The sequence below is a fragment of the Prinia subflava genome (assembly GCF_021018805.1).
Source record: "Prinia subflava isolate CZ2003 ecotype Zambia chromosome W unlocalized genomic scaffold, Cam_Psub_1.2 scaffold_37_NEW, whole genome shotgun sequence".
In the NCBI taxonomy this organism is placed as follows: domain Eukaryota; kingdom Metazoa; phylum Chordata; class Aves; order Passeriformes; family Cisticolidae; genus Prinia; species Prinia subflava.
Window position 1 is genome coordinate 637,679 of NW_026960612.1, and position 8,461 is coordinate 646,139.

At 40.5% G+C, this 8,461-nt stretch overlaps 1 long non-coding RNA gene across 1 annotated transcript; it reads left to right on the forward strand.

The window, feature by feature from the left end:
* Nucleotides 1–6,365: 6,365 nt before the first annotated feature.
* LOC134565167 (uncharacterized) lies at nucleotides 6,366–7,681 on the forward strand. The gene is made up of 2 exons (XR_010083793.1): nucleotides 6,366–6,614; nucleotides 6,790–7,681. It is a non-coding gene; the product is annotated as an uncharacterized LOC134565167 (long non-coding RNA).
* Nucleotides 7,682–8,461: the final 780 nt, after the last annotated feature.

Below are 8,461 nucleotides of genomic sequence, written 5' to 3' on the forward strand. Positions count from 1 at the left end.
GAGATTCATACTTTGAAGCTATTTTTCTAGAATCCCAAAGATTAGGGAATTATTTTGTTTCAAAATGTCATGATAGAATTATGGACAGAAAAAAAAAGACTCTGCAATCACCCTTCTTTCACTTCTTTGCACATGTATTCATACACTGCCTCTCTTCCACACTTTTCTTCACCTTTCTGCCTTACCTTCACTCCTTTAGGGTCAAGATTCCATCAAATCAGCTATTTTGCCTGTATCTTATGCTCCTTAAGTGCCCTAATGCACCTATCAGTTACGGTGAAGTGTTCAAGATGTGAGGAAGAAAGCACCGCAATACAAAACTTAAAAAGTGAAAGATGATAAAACATTTGGGGAAGAATAAAGTAAAAGGAAAAGCAGCCTCTGCTGTACTAAATGTGGGAAAAGCTCTCTAACCCCAAAAGGAGTGCTGTTCTACCTACACTCAATATTATACCAAATGTCAGGAACATCCAGGCTTGGGAGGCAGGAGTTGCTCACTTTCTGCAAAATATCTTCAAATGAAGATGTCGCTACCTGACAAGGAAACCAAAATCAAATGTTTTGTTTACCTCTCACAAGCCTAATATACTGATTAACAGCTACTGTCTTGCTGAGAAAGCGGAATTGAAGTCAGTTCTCACCAGAGACTAAGAGTGCTTGTCCTTGTGAAAACGGAAGAACTCGTTCCCCAGCAGGAACCAGAGGCTGCTGCTGAGGTCAGAGCAAGGGCCAGAAGCTCCTGCCATTCACACTCACAGCTGGCCAGCCGCAGCTTGCCTGCAGGGAACCAGCTCTCGGCAGTTAAGAGGAACAGAGATTTCCCTTTCTGAGCTCCTTATGCTGAATTGTTTACAACTGGTTGTTAAGGAAAAGGTAAGGACTGAATTGCCTCTGTACGGGAAGTTGTGAACTGCAAAGAATTAAAGGAAAGCCAGAAAGAACCTTTCTGATATATTATATATACACCAACTCATTAATTCCCATCATCACCTCTAATTAAGGAAAAAAAAAATACATATTAGCTATATTAATAATTTGGATGATTCCTGCCTTTGATTTGCTTATCAGTAAGAGTGAGACCACCTGAAATAATAAACCAGAAACAAAAAAAAAAGCTGCTTGGAAGACTGACATGCTTCACTTGGCCTTTACGTGTCAAGCAATTGGACAACTGGCTGCAGGACAAACAGCAGGCCTTTCAGCTTAACTTTACACATTATTCCTGTTTACTTTACAAAGATGAAGGGCTGGAGGAATTCGTCCAGAACATCCTGATGAAAAGGAATTTCATCCTTGAAATTTCATCCTGAATTTCGGTCATTACAAAAATTAAGTCCCACACTGCAAAGGTTTGATGACTGACATTTCAATATGCAAATAACATCATTTCACAATGGCTGTATATAACTTCCAAACAAAGGCATCCAAGTTGCACATGGAAAGGCCAAGGTTACACATTTCTCCATTCTCTGAATTCTGTCTGATCTACACACTGCAATTATCACAGCACTTCTAGCTTAATCCTGTATAAATCTGGAGTTTATGAAAATTTTAGGAAATTCAATCAAATTTGCTGTATGAAATGAATGTCTTTGGTATTCATGTGGTTTATGTTAGCTAAAAGGGCTGAAAAAACATTCAGGAGTTCAGAGAAAATACAGGAATTACAGAACTCTATCATAACTTTTTAATTCAGTAATAGTAACTGCTTGACCACTCAACTTTTCCTTTCATTTCTTTTTTTTTCTAATTCATTTTTGAAGCAAAGTTGGGGCAGAGTGGAATCAAAATTAACTGTAGTTTAGATAGTAAACACAACTATTTCCTTTGAGTACATAGCTAAGTAGGATATTTTTTATACAATTTAAGTGAGTCGCCAGCTTTGGATAAGCATTCTTTTAATCTCTGATGTTGAACATCAGTATCTGCTTGTGCCAGGTTACCAGTTTACCACTGTAAATGCTGATGATCAACATTAAAGTTTGTTTAACATCCAGAGTTGCACTCTGGAATAAATAAACTTTTGCCATTAGTATTTCATATGACAGATTTTTAGAAGAGCAAACAAACAAAACCACCGCTAACAAAACATTTCAGTCAGCACTTCTCTTTCCACAGTCTTTTCCCTCCAGAGCTTTCTCAGACTATGAAGGACAAATGAGTAAGCCGCAAGTTGCTGAGATGGCAGTGCCTCATGTGGCTTACTCATTATGCCTTCATAGTCTGAGAAAGTCCCATAATTAAGCGCCTGTTACAGAATGCCTGCTGTCATGCCACGGCCATGTACAGTTACTAAATGGTCCTGTAGTATGCCTATGGTGCTCTTAGTAACCAGTTTGGGTTGAAACCAACATGTACCTCAGCATTCTCAGCTTGAAGAGGTTCTGTAACTATGCAGAAAGAACCAGACCACTTGCTAACCAAGACTGGCATTTACTATAAGAGAAAAAAACCCAGGCTTTGTAACAAATGTATTCCTAAAGACAGCCAGTCCATTGGTACCCCCACCAACTCTAAAGTTGCACAGATATTCATCCACACTAACAGAACCAGGGCATTTTGCAGAAAGCTTCTGTTCAAAGTGCTCCTTTTCATTGTTGTCAGTAATCCAAGCCACCCATTCAAATCCTGCCAAGTTAGGTAAACACAAACGGACTATAATCAGCACAAACAAATTACGATGCAGTGGAAGACAAAACAATGACACAAACAGAATAAATATCCACTCCTTTCCTTTCAATATATAAAAATAATGGTGTGGTCATCTGGATCATATTACATAGCAATAATCACCCATTACCAACTAATGCTACTTTATTGCACACTTTGTGTCAGAAAGATTGTGAAGTTAAACAATCCTGCCATCAATAGAAATTCTTCATGACAAGTCAAAACCAGGCAATTCCTCCATGTAACATTTTACATCAAGTTTAGAAGATGAAAATTAAATAAAATTTCAATGTGTTTTAATGCATTTCTGAAGATCTACACTAAAAAAAAGGGGAAATGCCTCTCAACACAGACCTGTCAGCTTATGATACACAAATACATTCCTAGGTTTTCAGAGCATGTACAAAATACCAGTTAAGAGACAGGTTGATTATATCAATTCAAAAGCTGCCTAATGATGGATTTTTTTTTTTTTTAAATTCTGGCTAATCCAATGTAAGATAACATCAGAAACACTGACGAAAAGCCATTTGTGCACACAGTTCTGCACTACCTACATACATGCTCGACAAAAGAGCAGAAGAGGGCGTTCTGCTATTATAAGGAATAAAAGTACCCAAGCTTGAAAATATTGTCACAAGTTAACTCATTTTGCCGAAATCCAAAGCAGAGGCAAAAGTGAGTTTCCAAGACAACAAATACATTAAATTGGCACTTGTTGACCAGTGGTTCTAATAATAAAAGGGTTCCTTATCTTGTGTCTTAAGCAGCTTTGTGCCAGGCGGCCTTTCATATTATTCTTACATAGTTTATGAAAGCAAATAATCAAGCAAATCCATAAATCCCTTCAACCACTTTTGAAACAGAGACCTGGATTTAAATGAGGAAAAAAAGCTAATGAAACTGTAGGCACCAGTCCAGTACTGCACTCCAGTTCCCCAGGCTCTACAAGTAGGAGCATTAGGACACAAAGTCATGACTTCATTTGGCCCTTCTACAGCAAGCAACTCGGAGCAGCTGGCTGCAGACAAAGAGCAGCACTTTCTGCTTTACACATCATTTCTGTTTCTGCTTTACACATCACTTCTGTTTATTCTGCAAACTGCCAGCACACTTAAAGGCCACCTAACTAAACAGAAAGGTCATCCATAAACTTATGTCCCCCATAGAAACTCTGTGCTAATTAGTTTAGAGGAGAAAATGTACAAGAGTATCCTCTTCCTTTTCATGTCCTCATTTTGTTACTTTATAATATGTGAACAAAATTAGACAAACAGTTTTGAGGGAATGGAGAGAGACAGAAAAGCTGTGCAGCATGAACCAAAGTCAATTCGAACAGCTTGCTGAATTTCTGTAAATTGAAGCCAACAGAAATGAAAAATGATGAACTCTTTTCCAACAGAAATTAATCAGCTCCGTCAACTAAACAAAGACTCAGACTAAACAAATATCTGCCTTCAGAAACTTAAAAAGAAAATGTATCTCCCACTAACTGCCAGAAGGCATGTTCATGAAATGCCGCAGCTGATCCTGACGATAAGAGAGGGACTCAGGAGACATTTTCTGGGTTGTGAGCAGATCAGAGCAGGAGGCAGGAACTCCTGCAGTTTATTTACAAAGTAACTTATATACATCTCCTATAATGTCCACCCATTGGAGGATTAAATTCCCACCTTTCAATCCCACTGGTCAAACTAACTGTCCATCACCTTTCTCCTCCCATCTAGAAATATGTAAACAAAGAAAGAGTTAGCAAAACACGGCCAGTGTTTACATTAACAGGCGTGAGAGAAGCTGCACATTCTCTTTCAATATGAGCACTGGACACACAGGAAAAACCTCATGGCAACAATGAAACATCTGCCTTAATGAAAAAATACACGACTACACATAGATTTATAAACCTAAGATATTCAAACAACAGACAATGGTTTGTAGCGTGTTGTGTAGCAAATGGGCTTTGACACAAACCTCATGTGCCAGTATAATGTCAAAGGAGCCAAAAGCTGGAAAACAAACAAACAAACAAAAACAGCACAAAAAGTCATCACAGCAATGTTTTTATGGATAAGACCTCTGGAGGCTTTACTACCCTTCCAGTGCAAAAACCATCTCAGAACTCTTTTTCCTCCACCATCACCAAATGTGGATAAAGAGCTGTGGTCCTGGAGGTCATACAGACACATTTACTCTGTCATCTTTTAATGCTGATGCAGAAATTGATCTAATAGGTCACCAAGTATCTGTGGCTACAGATCCCGCCATCACCTAATAAATTGTAAGAGGGAATGTCTAGCATTGAAACAAATGAATAGTTTGTAGACCTTATAGCAGTACCTGTCAAAGACATGCCTCAGTGCATCTGCTAGGCAGTGCCTCAGCTAGCAGTTCTTAAACATAAAATCTGTTCTGCTATATATAAGCACATATTTTTTATAAATTACTATAGGAATGCTTTGCATGATTTGTAAATGAGGACATTCTAAAATCACTACACAAGGAGGAAAATGAAACCTCTACACTGCAACGATTGTTTGGTATATTTGAAAAAATTTGGCCTGCCACGTGTACACACACAAATTGGGCTTAAGCAAATACATATGAAGCTCAGACAGCAATAGAGTCGCCTTCTTCAGAGTGGGGGTAATAGTTTGCATGTTCTGTTACCCTACTGTCCTAAGTCTTCCTATTCACAAACTCCACACAGAAGAATCTGCAAGATTCCTCCTGCATCCCATTCTACGTACAATGTACACACTGACAGCCAGCATGCCTTCTCTGGACTTAGAACTGTGCGGGGAAAGGAGAAGGGAAGATGCCAGTAACACTGGTCTCAAGGAAATCAAAGCTCCCCTAAGCAGGCAAAAGGAACTGAGAAACACAGGGATCCTTCACCTTTGCATGGACCCCACCTTTGAGAGCAGGGCATATCCACACTCCTGTTGGGAGCTCTAAGACAGATGTTCTGCTGATGCTTGAGCCCTTATTTACCCAGAGAGCAACGGAAGCATTTGGAGAAGAGTAAGCTAATGGGGTATGGATGTTGTGTGCAAATTCTCCTCAAGCCAAAGGCAAAAAAATGTTCTGACAGTACCTAATGCAGCACAGCACAAAGCCTAACCCACAGCGAGAAGGGTCATCAGTCAAATCAATAGCATTATACAAATAAAATCCTTAAAATGAGTGTTTCTGCTTTAAGAGTGGGATTATTTTGAGGGAATTTGATGGGATTATTTTACTTAGGTTAAAACACTTCTGGAGTAAACCAAGCTGAGAAGACCCAAAGCCAGAACAAGCATATCTATACTAAAAATTATATTGCAATTACATGGAAAAGTGTTTATTACAATGGGAGTAAAAAGACTATATGGGACTACAGAAGAAACCTTAATTGAGTTTTCAGTTATTTTAAGAGTTATTTTTAATTCAAAAATCCATGAAAACCTAAGCTGCAAAATAGTAAACACAACCTCCATTGTGTACCTGCATAATGCAAATATTGGCAGAAAAATGCAAGATAGTCTACAGGCACTGATATTTGAGGATGGAAGAAAATCAATGGCTTTCCATTCAATTCCCCCTCTTAAGTACAAATGAATTCAAGATTCTTTGGTAAATCAAAGTCTGTAAAGCCCATTTCTTCTCTTGTACTGCAGCTTTATACAAAAAAATAGTAACAAACTGTCGTGGTTTGAAGGGAAGTGAGTTTTTTTGGAAGTAGTGGTCAAACCAATCAGTCTTTAGATCTGAGTATTGGCACCTTTGTTGGCCACTAAGAGATTGGACACGCCTCTGAGGACACGAGGGGTTAAAAGCCGGATTTCCCAGCAGGACCCTCTCTTTCCTGCTCTGCTTTCGGAGAGGGAGCGTCTTCTCCTCTTCCCCTGCCCAGGCCTGGCTAGGCCGGGTGGGGGAGGGGAGCAAGGTGGGCCTGGCTGAGCAAGGTGGGCCTCGGGGTGGGGAACAGAGGGAGCTGGAGTGGAGCTGGTCCAGCTTCCATCTAGAATGGAGGGGTGGAGGGAGAACTTTGGAGGTGCCTTCCGTCCCCCTCCCTGTCCCATCCCGTTCCCCCCCCTTCCCCCCCCCCCCCGGTCCCGTCTCTCTCTCCTCCCCCCACAGAGAGAAGGTGCCGAGTTGGAGCTGCTTGTGAGAACTGCAGTGTCTGCGATCGCCTGTGCCTGACCTTGGTGGTGGGAGATAAAGCTTTTAACTCTTTCTAAGGCAGAAGAGAGTTATCCCTGGACGCTGTATTCTCATAGTTGGTGGTTTTAGAAGAGAGAGGACAGCCTGGGACCGAGAGGGTAATGTGAGATGAAAAGAAGCCCCTTCGATGGCCGGAATGAAGAGGAGTGGCTTATGAGGCTGGACTTTTCTTGCATAATGATAGCCATAGACGGACCCTGGACCCTCCTGACTATAAATAAGACTGTGTTTGGGTGGATGTTTTTGGCTCAAACCCAGAGACGTTCTGGCCTGCTTCTTGGAGCCCCCGGCCCCAGGGGTAAATGGGGGGGACCTGAGTCCCAAAATGAGAAGATGGCTGGTTTTTGGTACTTGGCCAAACATCCTTAAAAAGAGCCCTGTTGCAGTGCAGGTCCATGGACAGCAGTGAGAGTGCTGGACATGGAAAGGAGGGTGTCACCCTGGCAGACTCTTCGAGGCAGTGCCATGGGTGACGTGGGAACACGGGATGGTGGACCTGTGTTTCCTGTGGAGGGGGCGGTCTGTGGTGCGAGAGAGACTCCTCTCGTCCTGGATGGAATGTGGATTGTCTGAATTTTAAAGGATGATGATTTGGATTAGGAACCCAGGGTTGTTGAGGGATTAAGCAAGTAGATGAAGGTAATGTGCTGGAGTCAACTGAGTGAGCATGTATGGAATGGAAATTGGGGGGAGGAGAAGCAGTGTTTTTGGGAGGTTTTCTCTTCTGCTTTTGGGTGGCTGGGTTTTTCTTTCCTTGTCTATTGTCCATTGTTCTGTAGTATAATAAATTGTCTGTCTGTTTTAAGTATTAGGCCTGCTCTGCTCTGTTCTTGACCACATCTCACAGGAGTTCATTAGGTAAAATATACCCTCATGGGTGCATTGGCATTTTGTCTAATGTCAACCCATGACAGCTTCTAATTTTACTCATGCAGCAGCCACTGGATGTCTTACAAATGGACAACAGACCACATTCTATCAGATTTGATTTCTCCATAAAGCTGTTGTGAGTTAACTAAAATATTACAGCGCTAAGGTTTTTCTTTTAATTGAATAATTAGTACTGAAAATACTTCAGATAATTTAGTTGAGCACTGTGCTCTGTCCCTCTCTGACACACAACAAAATAAATGAAATATAAATTCTTGCAGTAGGGAGCACTCACCTATGCACCATATCTGTGATACAAAACTGAAAGAAATAACTAGTCTTAATGCTTATTTCTTCAGCATTGTGTATAGTGCACACCAGCAAATCTGAGTCACCTTACTGAACAACATAAAATTAAACAGTTGTGATTCTACTGAAGCTCTTGTTGCTCAGTTTTTACATGAGCTCAGCAGGACTATTCCTACTCTGAAACAAAGTACACATATGGTTGCAGTGAGGAAGAGTAAGCTCTACAAGCTACTGCAAAAATGAAATTTACTAAATGAAAACAACGTCAAAAGGAAGCTTCCTTATATCTGTTTTGCTAGCTTAAGAAACAGATGGTTTCTAAGCAACTATTTCCATATTTATTAACATTATCCACAACTTATTCAAAAAAAGCTCTACATTCTTTAAGAGTCTTGAACTAGATATGAGG